The sequence below is a fragment of the Pongo abelii genome, chromosome 10, assembly GCF_028885655.2.
Source record: "Pongo abelii isolate AG06213 chromosome 10, NHGRI_mPonAbe1-v2.0_pri, whole genome shotgun sequence".
NCBI lineage: Eukaryota > Metazoa > Chordata > Mammalia > Primates > Hominidae > Pongo > Pongo abelii.
Window position 1 is genome coordinate 25,598,147 of NC_071995.2, and position 22,924 is coordinate 25,621,070.

Below are 22,924 nucleotides of genomic sequence, written 5' to 3' on the forward strand. Positions count from 1 at the left end.
TGTCATGATAATGCAGTCCTAAATTCTTCTATGTCTACTGGTCCTTCTATAACCAGACCCTGCCTACCTTGCTCCAAGCTCATCACATGCCTCTATGTTGCAGCTCTATTGACTCCTTTTTATTATTTATTTATTTATTTATTTATTTATTTATTTATTTATTTGAGATGGAGGCTTACTCTATTGCCCAGGCTGGAGAGCAGTGGCGTGATCTTGGCTCACTGTAACCCCCACCTTCCAGGTTCAAGTGATTCTCCTGCCTCAGCCTCCCGAATAGCTGGGATTACAGGCACATGCCACCATGCCTGGCTAATTTTTGTACTTTTAGTAGAGGCGGTGTTTCACCATATTGGCCAGGCTGGTCTGGAACTCCTGACCTCAGGTGACTCTGCCTGTCTTAGCCTCCCAAAGTGCTCGGATTGCAGGCATGAGACACCACACCCAGCCTGCTCTGTTAACTTCTGATATGCTTTGCCTGTGTCCCCCTCAAATCTCGTCTTGAATTGTAGCTCCCATAATCCCCATGTGTCATGGGACGGACCCAGTAGGAAGTAATTGAATCATGGGGGCGGGTTTTCTCATGCTGTTCTTGTGATAGTAAGTCTCAAAGGGCAGTTTCCCTACACACGCTCTCTTGCCTGCCGCCATGTAAGACATGCCTTTGCTCCTTCGTCACCTTCCACCATGATTGTGAGGCCTCTCCAGCCATGTGGAACTGTAAGTCCATTAAACCTCTTTCCTTTATAAATTACCCAGTCTCAGGTATGCCTTTATTGGCAGCGTGAGAATGGACTAATACAGCTTCCTTTTCATTTAAACATACCCAGCTCTTTCTCAACTGGTGGATTTAGATTTGTGGATCCCTCTGTCTAGAGATATTTCGCTCCTTGGCTTTTGATGGAGCTGGCTTCTCAGCGTGGTTCATGTCTCAGAGACGTCTTTGCTAAACAATTCATCTAACTCATCCCCTCTCCACAGTTCCCCTCTGTCTGTACTTCCTTTAAAAAACCATTCATGTGGTAAAATATGCAGAACACAAAAAGTACCACCTTAACCATTTTTAAGTGTACTGTTTAGTCACATTAAGTACATTCATATTGCTGTGCAACCAATCTCCAGAACTTTTTCATCCTTCAAAACTGAAGGTCTATAGCCCTTTGACAATAAGTCAATTTTTTCTCCTTCCTCTACCCCTGACAACCACCATTCTGTCTGTCTCTATGATTTTGACTACTTTAGGCAGCCCACATAAATGGAATACTCTCAAAGACAGTATTTGTCTTTTAGTGACTAGCTTATCTGACTTAGCATCATTTCTTCAAGACTTATTCATATAAAAGCATGAGTCAGAATTTCCTTCCTTTTTAAAGCTGAGTAATAATCTGTTGTATGTACATAACACCTTTTGTTTATCCATTTATCCATCAATGGACACTTGGTTGCCTCTACTTTTAGCTATTGTAAATTATGCTTTCATTAACATAAATGTACAAATATCTCTTTGAAACCTTGTTTTCAATTCTTCTGGAGATATATACACAGAAGAGGGATTGCTGGATTGTATGGTAAATCATATGTTTAACTCTTTGAGGGACTGCTGTACTGTTTGAGATAGCAGCTATATCATTTTACATTCCCACCCACAGTGCACACGAGTTCCAATTTCTCCACATCTTTGCTGACACTTTTTCTTTCTATATTTCCATTTTAGCATGTTTCGATCTACCTTTGCTCATGCATTCGTTTTCTTATTTCTGGGGCAGTTTTGGAGACAAAATTGCCAAAGGAGATTGAGAAACCAATCTAAAAGATGGAACAGATTCTTTCTGAATGGTTTTGGTGTAGTCTGTAATTAAAACAGGCAACAGAATCAAGGAAAATTTAATATCCTATTCATTGAGCACTGACTATTGAAAGTGCCAACACTGAAAAGGCTCTTCTTTGTTCCTTCTGTAGAAACCTTAGAACTTAGTGGAGTGTAAGGCCCAGCCAGCACAGAGATCTGCTCCCTCTTTCTTACTTGCTCCAGTGACTTTGGTCAGTTTTTTTTGTTTTGTTTTGTTTTGTTTTGAGACAGGGTATTACTCTGTCGCCCAGGATGGAGTGTACCTTACTCTGTCACCCAGGATGGAGTGCAGTGACACGATCACAGCTCACTGCAATCTCAACCTCCCAGGCTGAAGCAATCCTCCCACCTCAGCCTTCCGAGTAGGCGGGCCTATAGGCACGTGCCACCATGCCCAGCTAATTTTTGTATTTTTTATAGAGATGGGTTATTCCTGTGTTGGCCAGGCTGGTCTCAAACTCCTGGGCTCAAGCGAGCCTCCTGCCTTGGCCTCCCTTAGTGCTGGGACTACAGGCATGAGCCACTGAGCCTAGCCTGGTCAGCTTTTAACCTTAGCTTTTTTATGTGAAAAATGGAGATAAGGGAATCCACTTATGGAGGTGGTGTGTGTATGTGTGTGAGCATTAAATGACCATATCTAGGACATAGAACACACTAAATAAGGCTAGGCGCAGTGGTTCATGCCTGTAGTCCTAGCTTTTTGGGAGGCCAAGGCAGGTGGATCACTTGAGGCCAGGAGTTCAAAACTAGCCTGGCCAACATGAAGAAACCCCATCCCTACTACAAATATAAAAATTAGCCGAGTATGATGGTGCACACACGGCCTGTAATCCCAGCTACTTGAGAGGCTGAGGCATGAGAATTGCCTTGAGCCCAGGAGGTGGAGGTTGCAGTGAGCCGAGTTCACACCACTGCACTCCAGCCTAGGCAACAGAGCAAGAGCAAGACTCTGTCTAAAAAAAAAAAAAAAGAAAGAAAGAAAAGAAAAGAAAAGAAAGAACTCAATAAGTGGTAGATATTACCTCAAATTATACAACTGATTATCCTTTATATTGTTATACTACAGGATTTTTCCATGCAGTCTGGAAATTTACATACCATCTATCTACTGTTTTGTAGAGTATCTAGATTAAATTAAAATTAAAAAAAACTATATAAACTTGCTCAGCAGTCACGATTCTGTACTTTATCATCTGTAGCCCCATCTCTGTCTTGTAGACCATTGTATTCCCAGCCTAGCAAAAAATTTGACCCAGAATAGACACGTAAACTATCGAATATCTCTATCAGTGATTCTAAATATGCCTCCTAGTTATATATGGGAATATTCCAGTGACTCCTAGAAAAAGAGTTAAGAATTTGAAAGGAGTTCTGCAATCTTTCTAAGAAGCAGTGCCAGATCATTAGCAGTTTGTAGAAAGGCAGTGAATTGGAGTGGCCTTTAGGTACCTAGGTTGAAAGAACGGCTTAATTCCTTTCCTCTATACTTAAAGTATCATTTTTATTGTTATTAAAAATTGCTAATGTCAACTGAATGAACATGTTACCCAGTTCACGGCAGCCTAAGTCGCTGAGGTAAGAAATTACAATGATTAGTTATTGGAGGGAAAACCATTACATGAATACAATGGAGAGTCACAGAGCAACAACTAGATAATTTCTGTCTAACTATTGGGTAATTAATGCAGTAAGAAAATAACATGTACATATTGGAAATGAAGAATTATAGATTATTTGCACTTATTTTCTTTCAGTGGCAATTAAATTAACTATCTTTGATTTCTCACCTGTTACCATGGTTATTTTCAGTGATCCAGGTCATTAATGTCTTGAATATAATAGTTACCTTAAAATTACAGCTCTTTCAACTTTGTGAAAGATTCTAAAGGGACTGTGAAAGAGAAAGCTGCTGGCTCAGAGGAAGAGAGCTGCCTATTGAAGGCAATGGTTTAAGTATCTTGAAAGCAAAGAAGTCCCACACTGTGTTCCTTCTTGGTTTTGTCCAATAGTATCAGATTTATTTTGAGTAGTACGAGATTTTGTGAGCTTAGGATAGCAATGAATGGGCAGGTGTTTTCACAATAGTGAATTCTAACTATGCTACTGACTAGCTACATGGGAGAGTGTTAATTTTTCCACCCAGTAATGGAAATAACAAGTTCTCTACCTGACTACTGAAAATTTTGGGAATAGATTTTATATTGATTATATAATGAGAAACAAATACAAAGCAATCCTCAAATGGCTCTCAAAAAAAAGTTGAATAACATATGGGGCTTCAGTGGAGTCACAACGGCGGGGTCCCACAGGTTCATGTCATGATCATTCCCGCGACCTTCCTCTCTAGAACAAATGTCCCAACATTCAGGGCTGGCGGCAGCTAGAGGTGACAGCCATGCTGTAAAAATCGAAACTCTACTTTGCTAATTCTGGTTTTTCTAGTTGACTTCTCTTCTCAAAAGTTATTTTACTCAGGCACTGATTGGTTTTTTTATATAGTCAAATATTAACTTGTCTGGGCCTTGATGTTATGTTCCTCAGATCTTCATCTTCTGTCCTCTTATTACATACCTTCTCCTTAAAGCTCTCATCAAGTATCTCCCTAACATTTGCAGGCCCAGGACAAGAGAACAAATGGGTGCCTTCCCTCTCTGTGGCCAGTCCTTCTCAAACAGCTGCCGCTTGGCCATGCTTCAGCCTAGAATTGCACACTCCAGTGGTGGAATATGACCTCTGAAAGACAGACTATGGAATAAGCGTGCACAGGTCTCACTGGAAAGTCGGCAGGTACAAAGTCTTTGGACAAAGAATTATGAGGTATGAGATACCTGGAGCATGTCTAGAATGGGGTCTCATGAATTTCTCACGCACCCAGGGGATGGGGGTACAGCCAGAAACAGCCCTGTAATGCATGAGGTGCATGACAGGAGCTCCAGTTTCCCAGGTCATTACATTGTATGGAGAATATGATATACTTAAGATGCAGACAGTAATAAATACCCTGCTGTAACTAAACCCCATATGTCAAATCTTATCTGGCTCTATAAGCTGCCCTTATTGCCAGGACCCTGTGTCAATGTGCTGTGTCAAGGCAGGAATGTGACACTGATTCACCAGGTCAGATCTGAGAGGTGTGTACCCTCTCTGGAGCAACCCTTTACTTGAACAATCGGGGGAGTCCAGAATCTGGAGTCTTCATTTCCTGTAAAGAAACTATGGAAGGGCCTCTTCTCTACCCATATTTCCTCCGTAGAACTACACACCACTTTTTTCAAGAGTGAAGCAACAGGCCTAGAGCAACTGCTCTCACACTCCTCTTCAACCTCAGAGGAGTACAGAAAAGTTTGAAGCCAGGAGTTCAGATGTTTCTGGGAAAAAGAATGCAAAGTGAGGGCAGATTGAGGGGTCGCCATTCCTTGCTATAGAAAAATGATAATGCTTTGCATAGACTAAAAGGCTGGGAAGAGTATGCGTTGGGGGCGGGGGTCTTCCTGCATAAGGGAGCAGTTGCTTCATTATTCTTTTTTTTTTTTTTTTTTTTTTTTTTTGAGATGGAGTCTTGCTCTGTCACCCAGGCTGGAGCGCAGTGGTGGGATCTCAGCTCACTGCAACCTCTGCCTCCTGGCTTCAAACAATTTTCCTGCCTCAGCCTCCTGAATAGCTGGGATTACAGGCACCCACCATCATGCCCAGCTAATTTTTGTATTTTTAGGAGGGACAGGGTTTCACCATGTTGGCCAGTCTGGTCTAGAACTCCTGACCTCATGATCCACCTGCCTCAGCCTCCTAAAGTGCTGGGATTACAGGCGTGAGCCACCATGCCCAGCCGCCTCATTATTCTTTTACTCAAAAAACACTTGAAGAACCTACTATGTACTACCTGCTATGTACTACTATTACACTGAATAATGAGGAAATCAGTGGTGAACAAATTAATTGAGATCCCTACCCTTACCAAGCTTATAGTCTTATAGATTAGATTAAAACTAACCATTCTATTGATATGAAATTATAGACTACGAAAAAATACTCTGGAGGAAAATGCAAGGTATGAGAGCATACACCAGGTGGACCCAATCGTGTCTGGAATATCAGAAAATGTTCTCCCGAGGGAATGTCAATTCACCTGATCTGAAAAGGATGAACTAGAGGTGAAGAATCTCCTAGCAGAAAACAAACAAACAAACAAAAAAAAAACAAAAAATCCCCTCAATAGCCCTAAGCTGGGAAGGGAGTGCACCATGTGTGAGAAACTGAAGGAGGCCAGGGGGTCTGCTCTGCAGAAGGTGAGGGAGAAGGATAAGGGAGATCATATGGGGCCTTGCAGGCCAAGCCATAGATTTTGGTCCTCAGCACAATGAAAAGTCATGGATAGTTTTCCATTAGGGAAGACCTATGATCAGATGTGCAGGTTTAAAACCTCTGTAAGTACAGAGCATTTACCAGAGCAGAGCAGCTGCTTGGAAAGACTCTCAATTGGGAGGATATTCCAGAATCCAGGCTTTCCTGGACTGGCCCAGGATGAATGGTGATGGAGATAAAGAGAAGATGACAGATGAACAATATTTTAGGTTGCAAAATCAACACAGGATATCAAAGATAAATGATAGGAAAGGTGACCATTGCTCTCTAACACAACAGGATACCTGGTCGTATCATTTGCATAATAAGCAAGTTTGGATGGGTAGAGTTCAGTTTGGCAGCGGATAATCTAAAGGGCAGAGCAGTACATTTTTATTTTAATGATTAAATTTGTGTGATTGGTATCATGAAATAAGAGGCCCAATCAAGGATGCTTAAATCAAACTGGGGACGAGAGGGGAGATTCTTTGACTTTTTGGCATTTTTTATTTGTTTCCTTCTAGTAACTTTTAAAAAGCTAATATAAAACAATGTGTGTGTATTTTAACTAAGTTTAAAATTTTAAAACCTCGTTAATGAAGTCACAAGATTTTAGGGGTGGAAAAGATCATAGAAATTGTATAGAGTTGACAAACTTTGTCCCCCCAAAGCTTGTGACTGGCCCCAAATGTGTAAATGAAAATGTTAGAAATCAGCCAGATTCATAGAGATCACTGCAGCAGTGGCAGCAATGCTTTGTGCAATATCAGGATAGTGTGGTTCCCAGCCAGCTCATCACCAATATCACCTGGGGTTCAGGAGTTAGCGGGTATGGTGAGGGGTGCATCTTTTTTTTTTTTTTGAGATGGAGTCTCGCTCTGTCACCCAGGCTGGAGTGCAGTGGTGCAATTTCGGCTCACTGCAAGCTCCACCTCCCGAGTTCACACCATTCTCCTGCCTCAGCCAGTGAGGGGTGCATCTTCTACAAACAGATGCTGGGCCCCCTCCCTGGAGATACACATCCTAGCAATCTGGAAGGGGGCACCCAAGGGCATTTTAAAATGCCTTTAAGGTGATTTGATGATGGGCCAGATTCAGGGCCCACGTGTTTAATATCCCACGATACCTTTCCTTAGATCATTTAATAAGATTATTACATTGATATTTTAAAAACAAATTGCTTATTTTTCCTAATTAAATGTTTTCTGTTTAAAGGCAACCAAAACTGTTCATTATGAAAAGTATTCATCACTGGTATGAGTTCAAAGATTTTAAATTCAGGGTTTGACACAGAGGTGAATGATAAGAGGCTTTTCTATTTCTGGGGAAAAATTACTTATTTCCAGACACAAAAAGATCCAACATAAATAATTCCCTTTTACGAAACAGAAATCCCTGGCTGTGCTAAGATTTTTCTAGAAATTTAGAATAGTTTAGTACTCCTAAGAATAAAATGTCTGATTTAGGCATTTCACTTTGAGCATTTTTAAAAAATATAGAAAGATGCAATTGGTCAAAATCCAGCCCAATTTATTCTTTGTGGACTTAAAAACACTCAAAAGGATAAAAAAGGGGAGATATTTCACATAAAAGTGGACATTTTTATTAAACAGCATTAATATCAGATTTTCTGCAGAATACAAACAAGATAGAAAATTGAAAAACTGAGCAAAATTGGATATTACCAATATAGCATAAAATAATCCCTTAAGTATTGATAATCAATCTAGACTCCAGTGAAAAGAAACACAGAGATCAAAGTTAAGTGAAGCAATGATTAGGGACATAAAGGAAGGAAAGAGAGAGGTGCAGGGATGGTAGGTAGGGAACCAGCACATCTGGCTTTAGTAAAGAGATGAATATAGTGAGTTATTTTTTGTCTGACTGACCATTATGCCACAGAAACATGCAAATACTTTTCTGGTTTCTTTCTTTGCAGATTCTATAGTACCTTTGTTTCTCTCTGTTCCTCCTCCTTCCTCTCTCTCTCGTTCTCTCTTGGTGGCCATTAACTACACTGACAGTTTGACAGGCTGAAATAAGGAAATAAAACACTTAAACATTGTTTCCTGATGTATGCATTCATCTCTTCTGCCAAACACAGATATTGAGGAGATACTTCACTCCTCCTGTCAGCTCACTAAATTACACCCCAGCTCGCAGGCAACACCATGCACAGGTCTCTCAATCTCAGCGCACCTCAGTTCCTACCAGAAGAATACGCAAGGACTTCATTCTTTTCACCCAAATCTTTTCTTAATACTGAACTTTCATCAACAAATTGGTGTTTTCTGTAAAAGCTGATTATTTTCCCATTTTTAAAAAAACCTCTGAATGTAATTTTATTTTGTAGGATTTCCGAATACTTGGACTTAAGTAATGGCAAATGAATACTAAACCATCGGTTACATGTTATATCCTTCTACTAACCAATAAAGAGTTTTGACTTTTTAAAACTAGACACTGACCATCCCAAACATTAACCCTGTTGACAGATCCAGTGGCAGAGAAAAAAGACTGATCATGACACCCCAATGTGTACTATGAATAATAGATGCTTCTTTCATTCTTATTTGCATATGGCAAATAAAGTCAGACTTCTGTAGAGCAAACATTGAATGTCTTACAAATAATAATTTCTTCCAGAGAAGTTTGGTGTGGATTAAATTTTGAGAGACTAACAGGTAAGTGGGGCGTGGTGGGGAGAAATAATGACTTTCACTGAGTTATTTATCTTCCTGTACCACTATTAACATGAAGGAGGAGAAACTTCGAGGTGAAATATTTAAGAAATTTTTTTAAGACAAGAGAAACAAGACTTTAGGACCTCTTCCTTGCTGCATGCCTTCAACAGCATTTATTTAGTGCCTACTATACGCAGTGCACGAGTGTAGGTTCTGTGCAAAGATGGGAAGGAGAATCACGTGTGTATCCTGCTTACCTCCTCAGAATCCTGCAGTGATGAAGACGCCATCATCATAAGGAACTAGAATGCAAAGCAGAAGGTTCCAATGGAAGCACAGGGAAAATGCTACAGAAATTAAAAGGAGATAAGACTACCTACCCCACCAACCACAATTGAAATTGTACGCCTCAGCCGGGCTCGGTGGCTCACACCTGTAATCCTAGCACTTTGGGAGGCTAAGGCGGGTGGATTGCCTGAGCTCAGGAGTTCATGACCATCCTGGGCAACACGGTGAAACTCCATTTCTACTAAAACACAAAATCTTAGCTGGGCGTGGTGGCGTGGGCCTGTAATCCCAGCTACTCTGGAGGGTGACAGGAGAATTGCTTGAACCTGGGAGGCGGAGGTTGCAGTGAGCGTAGATTGTGCGATTGTGCGACTGCGCTCCAGCCTGGGTGACAGAGCGAGACTCTATCTCAAAAAAAAGAAGAAAAAAGAAAAAAAAAAAAAGCCTACTGAAATTGCATGCCTCAGTTTAGCCAAAACACCAAACAAATTTTCTGTATTTTAAGACTTACATACTTTATTACAATCCCTTGTTTTGGGTTACCTATCTCCTTTGTCTGCCTATAAAATCCATGCCTTGTCTACTTTGTTCATTACCATATTTTCAGGACTGGCACAGTGTGTGGCACGTAACGGGCATCCAATAAATATTTGTTGAATGGTTGAGTGAACTATTTTGTGATAATAAGAAGCAACTGAATCTGATTCTCTACAGGATGGTTTTCTGAGTTTCTTACTATCTTATTGAAAATCACCAATAAAACAGATGGGAGGTTTGTGTAAAAATGTGGGACACCTCAATAATTATAGATACTACATTAATTAGCAGAATTGCCAAAACATAGCCAGCATCGAATGGCTATTTTTATATAAAATTGAGGATTTCCTTTTACCAATAAGAAGCCTTCTTTGCAATCCAATAATCATTAGTGATTACAGTATTAATCACAAAGGTGATGCACAGGAAAATTCTCTGAAGTGTTCCTTTCTCCTCTTTGTTTTGTATCTTTCCCAAGAAATAATACTTAACTGCCAAAAAAAATTGTCCTTTCAGCGCCTATTGTCCCAGCTACTCGAGAGGCTGAGGCAGAAGAATGGTGTGAACCCGGGAGGCGGAGCTTGCAGTGAGCCGAAATCGCGCCACTGCACTCCAGCCTGGGCAACAGAGCGAGACTCCGTCTCAAAAAAAAAAAAAAAATGTCCTTTCACTGTCTTCCAAGAATGGTAATTTAGTTATTGCTAATAAACATCAATAAAAGTGGAAGGTTACTACAGTAAGGATTACAAAGCAATAAATGGCAAGCATAGGTCATTAATCAAATCCACTTGAAGAACAGTTAAACCAGATAAAGTTAATTACCTTTACAATCAACTATTTGCTATCTAAATCATTTTGTTTTGTCAAACATTATCTGAAATAATATTTGCTACTATTTATTAAGCATTTCTTTATAGACACTCTGGATAGTATTACATACATGCTTCTTCACTAAAGTCTCACGTTTACCTTAGAAAGGAGGTATATATCTATCCCCACTTCACAGATAAAGAAACTGAGGCATCAAAAGTGTATCCTGGAAATTGAGGAATCCAAGTCCACCATGCTTTGAATCCCAGAAACATTTCTACTCCAACTATTCCATGCTTATCAGTACATAATGCAGTGACTACGTTTGCTTTGGCTTAAAATTATCATATATTTCAAAAGGAAATTCTTCTTCGTAGTAGGGACAACTTTAAATTGAGCTTTTTCAAGTCAGTATAATGTGCAAAATACAAACTTAGTTACCTGAGTTGAAAACTATATCATATTATCCCATAAAAAAAGTCTTAAGCGATCTGATTCAAAATATCATTTTGATTATGGCACAGAGGATTACTCATGAGGTTAAGGCTAGGTGAGGGCCCTGATGCTCTGGTCTTGCTGTTGTCTGGTGGGTGAGTTAGGACACACGCCACAGGATAATTCTGACTAATTTATCTACACGCATCTTCCTCTTGCTTTCTCCCACTGTTCTCTCCAATGTCTTGGCAACATATTACCTTTTGAAATGTTTACAAGGGGCACTAAAGAAAATCGGTATGGAGGAAGAAATTGTTCTTCTTGCTCCCCCTTAGCCATACTTTTGGGATGAGATCTGAATAATTCAGACTCCAAAAACTGTACTCTTTCTATTGCAACATATTGCATTCCAATAATTTCTGCTGGTTTTAAGAAGTCAAGAGAAACCCTGCTTTTGCATGCTCTCGTGCTCTTTTCTAAATTTAATTAATACATATCTTATCAAGGGATAAGGAAGAAGGCTAAGATTTTTTGTCATCAGCCTCTAAGACATCCAAATGATTCTACACATATCCTACCTACTCTTGACCTGCAAAGACATTTGAATAGCTTTGAAAACAAAAAAGCTGTCTCTTTTTACCACACTTACATCATTCCCCAATTCTGGATTTAAAAATAGAAACTTCACTCACAACAACTAGATTTTTAGCTTATAATATGGGGAATAAAGGTCATAGTGAGAAAATGAAGAGGATTAGTGGAATTGTATAGAGAAAGAAAAGGAAGAAAAGAAAAAGGATGGCAGGGACGGAGGGAAAGGAGAAGCTGAATAAAATAAGGGAAGGAGACAGAATCTTTTTGTTTTATCCACAGCCTTTGGTAAAGTTACTTAGAAGTTTGCTTTAAAACAAAATTGCCTCTTTCAGTACTCAGTGACATTTTATTTCTGTGTAACTTCCTCCTCAAATAGGTTAATTACAGAGGCAATTAGTCTAGCTACACACAGGATGTCACTATTCCCTTATATAAATAGAACCAGTACACATGTTTCAGGCAGAGAAAAATATCTGTAAAGACCAAATTTCAAAATGTTATGGAATTCTGTGCTGTGAGATGCACTTTTGCCCAGTTTGGGTGAAATTGCATGTTTTCATCATTCTTATTTAATGAATAGTCCTTATGTTTTATTATTCTCATGGAAATTCTTTACGTCAACTAGGAAAATCAGCTCAAATTATCATAAAAAGTCCAAAAAGTAGAGGGATCATGGCACTAGGTAACTGAACAGGAGTAAGGCCTTGTTAGCAAGGCAAATAGATAGGAAAAGGAGAGCTAGAACTAAAAAAGCTAATCTTATTATTAGTTTAAGCAAATGTTCCGACCTATGCAGCCTCGAGGTTTTTTGTGTGAGTACTTCATTTTACATATTGAAAGTGTGGAAATTAGTAACTACTGTAGTTCTGAGATCTTAGTGGTTCATAGCGCAAGAGGCTTTTAAAGTGAGCTGTTCTAAAAACTGGATATATGTATCTCTGGGTCGCAAGATCCAGACTGAGTGATGCACATGGAATTCACAGGAAAACTTGTTAAATCACTAATAATGGCATCCATTTTCGCCTGAAACCTCTAACTACTGATTATTGTTTATACGTTTATCAAAACCAAAATGATAAAGTGCTCTTGAAAAGAATAAATTGCTATATCTAGTACTAAATACATATTCATAGAGGGCACTCCGTCCTTCTTGATGGTAGCTACCCAGGATGACAAAACTGAAAGACGCTGATGACACACTAAACATCTATGGTTCATTAACTCGCTTGTTTACTGTGGTTACAGTGAAAGCAAGGTCTTAGGTCAGCTCCTCATATCGACCAGCACATTCCTTTCTCTTCTGAGGCCATAGAATATTCCATGCAGTTTTGACTGGCTCTCTCAAAAAAAGTTTGCCATTGGTCACACCATGGCCTGAGAGAGGAAATTACATGACCATCCCAACAACAGAAACAAAGCAGATCCCATTTCCTGCTCAATGATGGCCCCAGTGCATTCTTCTCATACATGAAGCACTGCATGTTGCTTATAAATCAACCTAGAAAAATGTGTGCTTGAGCCCTGAGATTACTCTGCCTGGGTGTGAATCCCGCCCCGCCTCTTACTAGCTATTGAACCATGGCAAGTTATTCAATTTCTCTCTGTCTCCATTTCCTCAGCTGAAAAAGTGGGTATAATAATAGTACCTGTTTCATGGGGTACTGTAGGAGGCTTAAATTATATAATACAAGCAAAGCCCAAGAACAATTCCTGGCACAAAGAAAGTCCTCAGTAAATGACAGGTACTCTAAGTATTCTGCATTGAACAAACAGTGAACCAACAGTGATGAGGCTTTTTCAGATTTTGTGTGTGTGTGCACACGCACGTGTGCATGCATGCACGTGCACACACGCACATGTGCATAAATCTACAGGTCTTGCATTTAAGTTTACACCCCTATAAGAAAAAGTGGAATTTTAAACGATGGTTAAAATTGACAGGACAAACAAACTGAGCCCTGTAAAGACCTCTATCAGCACTAGAATCTCCCCATAGTCTAGCCTGTCTGGTACAGCAGTCTCTCCGGGATTTCAGTTCAGGCTTACCTGAGTGTACAGCAGCAACAAGGTAGAACAGGCTTTCTTCTTCTACTCCAAGAGTCCAGAGCTACGCTGATGACACAGGGATGGGCAGAGAAGGGAGTGATCTCCCTTCCAGAAGATGAACAGTGCCACTGAGAACCTAAATAACTGTTTTATAAGAGATCATTGGCTTTACTGCTTCTGTGTGACCTTTCTGTCCTATTTCCTCTAGAAGGTTTGATGGTGGGTGGGTAAGTCAACTATGCAGCTAAGTCAGCTAGGCAAATAAGTGCTTTGACTACAGTGCCTACAAATATAGAGATATGTGCATATGTATATTCTTTCCCATGCATGCACCAGGATAGCTCCAGAGTATGACAATTAAAAGTACGTTACAGAAGTCATAAGGGGCACATTTGGATATTTCCTTCAATATCACAGCCAAAAAAAAATGTTCGTTATTACAAGTCACACATACGGAGTGCTTTCAGTCCCATCATCTTTTCACTTGGGGATTTCCTGCTAAGATTTAGTCCTTTTATGCAAGACAGTAACCTCTAGGTTTTAAAATTACTGATCTTGTATTTTCAGTCACTGTAACAGCCTATTTGGACTGACTTCACGGGTAACCAGATCAATTGTGTAGACATTAATACTTAAGAAGGCGTGGGGAGAGGGAATCAACTGGAACACTCAGCCTATAAAATGGACTATAAAATCACTATCAGAATAGACACTATAAACAAAATAGAATTCTTCACAGCCCAGTTCTTCTTTACACAAATTAGTGCAAAGTACAACTCATATCAGCCCTGATGATAGGACTCTGTGATCAGGTAAGGAGTCGACACCAGGAAACTAATATTAACCTGGCTGGTCAGTTATAGGCATGCTACCCTTTCCCCTCTAACTCAATACTTTAGATGAGTTTGATATTTAACAATTAGTTAGATATTTTATTCAGAGATTTTTCTCTCAAATTCTATAGGATCTCAGAAAGAAAATCACAGTGGTCTAAGAAACCACGGTAAAAAAAAAAAAAAAAAGGAGGGCTATTAGCATAACAGCATTATACATTTAATAAAGTGTCTTGATCCACCAGTAGAATTAAGTGATTTGCAAGACCCAATTCCTCAAATTCATCATTCACAGATATGTAAAAACATGTAATCAAACATTATTTCTATTACACACTATATAAAAATATATGAAATATTTATGGATATTAAAACATTTATAATTATAGAGCTACTAACTTTATCCTTAATGTTATTTAAATAATGAAAATTCACCTGTGAAATAACATCTAACTAAATTTTGATAAATTGGTTTTACTCATGCTTTTTTCCTGTTTGCACTGCTTTTTCCCCTTTTCTCTCTCACCAGACTCTTGGTTTTACTGAGCAAAAAAAAATTAGTAATAATTTAGATTCATTTTTTGGCTACATATATTTAATAGTTTCGCCTTCCCCTCTGTCTCTTCTTTCTGCCATCACTTCTGGAACACAGCCAGAAGCCATGCTGGAGCAGTGCCAGCATGTCCTGTTCTTTTGCAATTTGACTGCCTCTGTATACATCTCAGTTAGGCTTACCTAAGTCACCATTTACAATATTGAGTAGAAAGAGCAGGTTGAAATAGTCAGCATTTATAAGCCCACTGGTTACATGATACAAAATATATAGCCAAGTGTAGAATTTATAGCAATAACATTTATGTATCATGTTACTCCTAGGACAATCTAATTTATAAAGTACCTATTGTGTATACATAAGGAATAATCATAAATCATTTACATTAAACAGTGTCAACTGTTTAACCCAACTTTCCCCCTAAATTCTGCAGACTGCGATTAATGAAGTTTTTTAAAGGAAGCACATGAAAAAAAAAAAAAAAGTCTGATTCATCTTAGGTGAACAACATACCCATATATAGGAGCAGGTGTCTGTAGTATGATTTAGAATACCTATGGAACATCTCTGGAAAATATTAACTTCCTCTGAAGTAGAGAAATGTCCTTGAAAGTGAGGTGGGAATGTGGCAAGAGCCCAAATCTGTCACCAACCTCAGGCTTTCTTTTATTTCCTTCTTAGGAAAGAATGGATTTAAAACAAACAAACAGAAAACCTTCAGGACCTATTGGATCAGTTGTCTGACATGTTTTCATCTGCAGGCATTTTTAGAAAACCTGAGAAAGATTATTTAGATTAGCTGCTTTGTCTCTTTGACTCCTAGTTAGAGAAAAATCCCAATCAGTGACCGAAGCTTTCAAGAGTCCTAAAGTGAAACTCAAAACATGTATGCGAATTTTCTCCCTCTGTTCACTCCTTAGCTCATGTCCTATTCAGAGAGGCAATTGTCTTTAGTAATCTATGCTTTGGGGTTCTCAATGAAACTCATTCTGCTCCTTAAAAGCCCTTAAAATTAATAACAGGAAATGTTTTTACAATTCACATCTGTAAATGCATTTCATCTTATCTGAAACTCACACCTACACAGCCAAATTGGACATCCCGTAAGAAAAATATGGTTTGGATTTTTCTTACAGTATTTTGATCTTCTATCTTCTGTCCTTAGAAAGGACTACAAGAATGACATAATCTTCTTGCCTTAACCTACAGTCTTAAAAATATCCATTGATTTGTGTCAGCCAAAACTGAAGAACAAGTTAACATGTTTTCATATATACATATATATATGAATAAATTTGTTCTTTATTCTTTATATAAGTGAGAAATTCACTTTTCCTCCAAACTCTATTGATGACTGATATTACTATGGAGAGAAGCAATTCCCTACCTGGGTTAAAATTAAAACTGGAACTGAAAATCAAAGGAAGGAATGCATAGCAAGAAAATCTGTAAATCACTTTTCTGAGAATGAACTACACCTGCTGTTTTCTACTCACAGAAAATTGACACTATGTAAAGATATGTTGTAATCTAGAAAGGAAAACAAAACAAAATCTATACACACACAGAATGATCAGAAATCCATGAACGTCTCAGTCGAAGCAAGAACTGGTGGCAAACAGAGGTTTTGGGAAAGAGTTTATTTTCTAAATAACATGTTAATCTTCATAATCAGATACACAATGGCCTTTGTATAACTATTTTGAAAGCTGATCATCCCCCATAATAGCTGTATTTCACTGGCATTAATTGGTAGGGGAAAAATGATATATTTCTCCACAACTTGGGTATATTAAACTTGAGGAGCAGTAATGACTCATTTTTTCGGTTCAAAAGTTTATTCATTCATGAGGAACAGTGCTAAATTCACAGGGTTTTCATTTGTGCAAAGAGACAAAAGGTGACACACTGTACCGTCTTTATTTAACATATTTATTCTTTAAAAATATCTGGTAAACAAGGAATTCTTTCCCATTTTTGAGTGATATTTTGAGTTGCTCAAGAAGAAAAACTGTTATGCTCAAGTGAAGCAACTTAAAACTCCAGGCTGACTCCTTCTTTCAAGAAACTAAGGAATCTATGTAACAATAAAGCATAATTATGATTTCCATCTCAGTGAGAGCTACTCTTGTCTTCACCTTGTTAAAAGGTTAATTTCTTCCCAATTGCATAGAAAAATAAATGATCACCATGCAGGCATTTAGAAAGTACCCATGTTTTCCTATGATTGACCTATACCTTCTATCAATTCTGTCCAAATTACTCAATTAAAAATAATTATTAAGAAAATAAGTGACTTCATCAACATGTTCCAAAACAAAATATGGATAAGAAAAAAAATCAGCTAATCTACACAAAATTTGATATAATTATTGAAAATGATTTTCTTTACAAATTACTTTAATAGACTTGATTAATACTTTTTTAACTGAAGTTGAAGAGATTTGGGATACATAAAGACATAGGCTTCTATAGCAATAAAAGCTATTGAATCAACATCAGGAAACTTCTTTTCCTAATATGTCTTTTTATGTTGCCAGTGTAAAGTGCTTACCTTAAATAAAAGATTTTGCCTAGTTTTTTAATACAAATACTAGCAAAGAAGCGCCCCCAAGGCTGAACCACTCATTTCCACTTTAGTTAACAAAATGATGTAACTTGCTTTTATTCTTAATTTGGTATTATCATTTAAACTACTTGTTACATATTATCCTCATTTTATCTCTTTATTCAGGAAATAGTCCCAGTAACAACTCATTATCCTGGATGGCCATGGGTATCAATGCTGTTGTTTGTTTGTTCTAGAAGGCATCAATTCAATATCACCATTCGAGTTTCTTATCCTAGAACCCACAGATTGCTAGGAAATCCAAAGGCTTCTAGAATGACATGCAAATTTTCATGTATATGTGCCCATTGTGATTTTTCTGGCAGCAATCCATTCTTTCTTTGCTACCTAGCATTAATGCAGCCTCTTTCAGTTAATAGTACCCTATTTCCTTCTGGGATACAAACCCAATGCCTAGTCCATGAAAATTACAAAGGTGATTCTGCTCTCTGCTCCAAGAGACGGGCACAGGATTATTCAGTGATCTAATCAGAACGAATTAGGACAAAGACACTTTTGATAGGGCTTCTGGGAAAGGCATCTTCTCTTTTTCAGCTTGAAGCCTGAGAGGATGTTACAGTTGAAGCAATGCCCCTGCCACCATCTTGCTACCAAATGAAGTCAGAGACTGAAGCTAGATTAGTGGAAACTGAGAGATGGAGAGAAATTGAATTCTGTTTACATTATTTTAATTCAGAAGTTAGATCTGTACCTGAATTTTTCATGTTAGTAAAGCACATGCACGCACATTCATACTATTCTATTCCATAAAATTTGCATAGCTGACCCCTTCTTCAGTGTAACTATTACTGGCTTTATTTGACCTTTCCTATCTAGTGTAAATTCCCCCCTGTACTCTGTACTCTGTACTCTTGACTGCAGTCCATCCTACCTGTCTTTAATCTTATTACATATTATCAAAATCACATGCCGTATGATGTTCATTAATTTGGTACAGAGGAATTTGGTCAGTTTTCCAGTCCTTTTCAATCAAATTTACACAATGCAGGATTATTTTCTAGTGGAGAAAAAGAGAGAAAGCAAAGGGGTAGAGGAAGGAGAAAAGAAAAAAAAAAGAAAGAAAAATAGGCTTTAAAAACTGAGAGTTCAAATAGCCATGTAGTTAAGTTTCATTTAATGGTGAAACAAATTGAGATTTTGTTTAGACACATATAAGAAAATCCATTTTGCTTAAGTATCTTTAGCAGATATTAGTAGGAAATAATTTTTATGCATTCTGATCTCAATTGCAACCAGACTTAGCTGACATAATTATGGAGCCCCTAAAAGTAACTGCTGAGGTTTAGAAGCACTTGCCACTTCCTATGAGCTGGCTCTATAAATGCCAAGAGTGAGTATTTTAAATTAAATGAATAGATTAATAAACATCTTTGGAATATCCATCATTAAGGCTGATTTATGTTCTGTTGCCAGCAGTAATTCAAAGAAATGCCATGCTATTCAAAAAATATTGCATGTTGTCCTACCACTTTGCCAATGTTATGACACCACATAAGTATGACAATATCTATATTCTTTTGCAGTACTAACTATACACAAAAGCCAATAGATATTAAACCACTTTAAGTTTACATGGGCATCAGCATGGGAACAACTCATATTTATAACTCTGATGAATGGCCTTTCATTTGTAAATTTATAGTGTATCCATAATTTCTTAGGAAACCAAGAGGTTCATTCAAAAAATTGCCACAACATTTATCTATGCAAAGATGATGGATATGGTTTATGTAATCAAATGCTTTTAAAAATTAAAATCATATTGCCAAGAAAAGAGACATGTTCTTTCCTGGTTTCCTCACATTTTAAAATGATCAGAACTGCACTCTCAGCAGTTATGATGTTCAATCTAAACAGTGTACTAACACTTATTAAATATATCCAAATACATCCTTGTTAGAGCTGTGTAGCATTTTCTTGAACTACTGGAAATTAAGCTCAACTTAAATTTCTTATTTTCTAACTCTATTCCCCTACAATAAACTATAAAAGATAGAAAGCAGCATTAGAATATAATAGTTTTTGTTTATATTTACTGCATTTACTATATTTAGTTCTTCAGGACTACTCACGGCATCCTGCATGGTTTACTGTAAGAAGAAACTACTATAATTTTTATTATGACTCAAATAAAATACATATTTTGGCAAAAATCAACATTAATTAAGGAAGGAAAGATACATTTTATCCCAATATAGATTTTGCTCAATTGGAGGAACTGATGAAGTAGGAGAAGATGAAAGATAGCAATTATCAATAAAGTAACCAATAAAAAGCAGAAGAGTCAATATTTTAGGTGTGAAGAAGAAATGCACGTTGTTGCTAATGTGTGATGTGCTTTGGTGGCATTTCTAGTCTACTTTCATTTGCCTTCAAACACTCACAAGTGTAGGAAGTACAGACATGTCTCAGTGGCTTTTTAAAATTTAATCTGCCCTATTACTACAGAATCTACAAAAATGGAACCTGTTTTTTATCGATTTGGTTATATGAGCAACAATCTCCAAATTATCAACTTTTTTTAGCATTAGTACATTCAGTAAAAGGAAAAATTGTGCCAAATACTTGCAAAATTTATTTGCCAGATACTTTTTACATATTAGCTCTCTACACACTACTTAACACAAACATCATATTAAAAATAACAAAATAAACATTGTACATACCCCAGTAGGTCGCTAACTCCTTGTGGGCAGGAACATATTTTTCATCATCTTTGGGTCATCAATGGCCAGCACAGCACCTGGGGTATAACACACACCCCATAAATGAGTTTGCATTCATTAAATGGTACAGTGCTGATTGGATTCCATTTGGAAGGTATGAATTCAATGAAGTAACCAACCATATATCAACCTTGTTCGTCTATATCCTACATTATTAAAGGAGCACTGCACATTCTTATAAATCTAAATGACAACTTTATTCTAAAAACTCAATTCTTGAGAATAATTGCTTCTAAATGATTATTATATTACATGTCATTATACTCTTTCAATTTTGGTGGAAGTAACCCAGTGAAGTGTTTGAGATGTCCTTTGGAGTTAGGCCAACAGAGGTCCAAACCCTGGTTCCACCACACTATATATACAGTGTTGGATAAATTACTTAATCTTGCTAAATCCAGCTGTCTGTAAAGTAAGGGTAACTGTAGTGTCTTTCTAATAATGTTGTTCAAAGGTTTAAAGGAGACAATGCCTAGCATGCTGTCTGACACACAGTATACCGTCTTCATCTTCCCCCTTCCCTCCTCATTGGTGGAGTGAAGAATTAACCTTGGCCAAAGAGATGGGCATCTGCCTTCAGCTATGAGAACATGATCTCCTGAACTCAAAATGTCATAGGAGTGTCTTTGTTTGGCTGAAGGCTTTGGCCACTGAACAGTCTAACAATGTGATTTACAATGGGTGGTTTGGGCCAAGCAGTATCAGTTTTGCCTCTCAAAGGGGCCAGAAACTAAAACTATCAGCCCAACACCAACATTCAAAAGGGGTTGGACACTAAAGGTCAGCCATGTAGGGGACAGTATGTAGTCAAGTCCCAGTAAAAACTCTGGACACTAAAGGCTCAAATGAGCTCCCCTGGCTGGCAATGCTCTGTGCCTACTGTCACACATCGACGCCAGGAAAGTGACATATCCTGACCCCATGGTGAGGACAACAGAAGCTCTGTCTCTGATAATTCCCCAGACTCTACCTTACATGTTTCTTCTCTTCGCTGAATTTAATCTGTATCCTTTTCTTAAAACAAACCATAACTGTGAGTATAACAGCTTTCAATGCATTCTGAGTCTTTCAAGCAAATTGCTGAAGCTGAGGTTGGTTTTGGGAACCCCCTAAACCTGCAATTGATGTCAGAAGTGGGGATTATATCGTGCAGAGAACTGGCTTCCTCTAATCTTGACACTAACGATAGAGTTAGTTAAACTTGCCCACTTTCCTTCTTTAAATCTAGAAAGTCCGAAAAGCTTTGAAAGCTAGCTTACTTTACCACTCAAGTGAACTTATTAACAAAGATCTCACTGTTAAAATTCACTTTGACTTGATATTTACATATAAATCATATCCCATTGCTTATTTTTTCTCACACAAACAGTAAAAGCCATTCCTTCCCTATTCCCAATAATAGATATAGAAATTGTTTTGGGGTTTTTGTTTTGTTTTGGTAAAGTGAAAGGTAGTAACATTTAGAAATGAATGAATCACACACAAGTAAAATTTCTAAAGATTATTAGTAGTAGATCTGTCAAGGTCAGATGTTAGAAAATAAACTTCATTAAAAGATGTACTGGTTTTTGGCCGTGCACAGTGGCTCACGCCTATAATCCCAGCACTTTGGGAGGCCAAGACGGGTGGATCACGAGGTTAGGAGATGGAGACCATCCTGGCTAACACAGTGAAACCCCGTCTTTACTAAAAATACAAAAAAAAATTTTGCCGGGCGTGGTGGCAGGCGCCTGTAGTCCCAGCTGCTCAGGAGGCTGAGGCAGGAGAATGGTGTGAACCTGGGAGGTGGAGCTTGCAGTGAGCTGAGATCGCACCACTGCACTCCAGCCTGGGCAACACAGAGAGACTCCATCTCAAAAAAAAGAAAAAAAAGATGTACTGGTTTTGGCCAGGCACAGTGGCTCATGCCTGTAATCCCGGCACTTTGGGGGCCAAAGCAGGTGGATTGCTTGATGCCAGAAGTGTGAGACCAGCCTGGCCAACATGGCGAAAACCTGTCTCTACTAAAAATACGAAAATTAGCCAGGCATGGGGGCATGCGCGTGTAGTCCCAGCTAGTCGGGAGGCTGAGGTGGGAGAATCGTTTGAACTCAGGAGGCGGAGGTTTCAGTGAGCCAAGATCGTGTCATTGTACTCCAGCCTGGATGACAGGACAAGATTCTGTCAAAAGCCAACAACAACAAAATGACGGCTTCCCTAACAAAATATTAGTTAAATCATATATTCCTTGTATTTCTCCTAAGTGCTTTGGTTGTTCCGTGCAAGAAAATGCTTACAACCTTGTTAATTTTTTTTAAACAAACAACAATTTGGCAGACAGAATAGTAAGACCACCCCAAAGATCCTACTGAAATGTTGAATATGCTCAGCATAATGCCCAGGAATGTGAATATAATGGATTTTATTCCATGAATAGGTTATATTATATAACGCAGGTGATTTTGAGACAGATTATCTGCGTGGCCCTTACCTAATCGATTACATATGTCTTTTACATTTCAGTCTAGAAGTCAAAGAGAAGATGGAGATTTGAAGCACGAGAAGGATTTGGCACACCACTGATGTCTTCAGAATGGAAAGTACACATGGCAAAGAATATAGG

The 22,924-nt window shown here is 38.2% G+C and overlaps 1 protein-coding gene across 7 annotated transcripts in view; it reads right to left on the minus strand.

Annotated features, from left to right (window-relative positions):
- SOX5 (SRY-box transcription factor 5) overlaps positions 1-22,924 on the minus strand; it is a 1,035,411-nt gene that overhangs the window by 817,351 nt on the left and 195,136 nt on the right. For all 7 annotated transcript variants that reach the window (XM_054526954.2, XM_054526957.2, XM_054526958.2 and 4 more), the window contains one exon: positions 20,263-20,339. The gene's annotated coding sequence lies outside the window, so the exon portion shown is untranslated. The remainder of the gene's footprint in view (positions 1-20,262; positions 20,340-22,924) is intronic.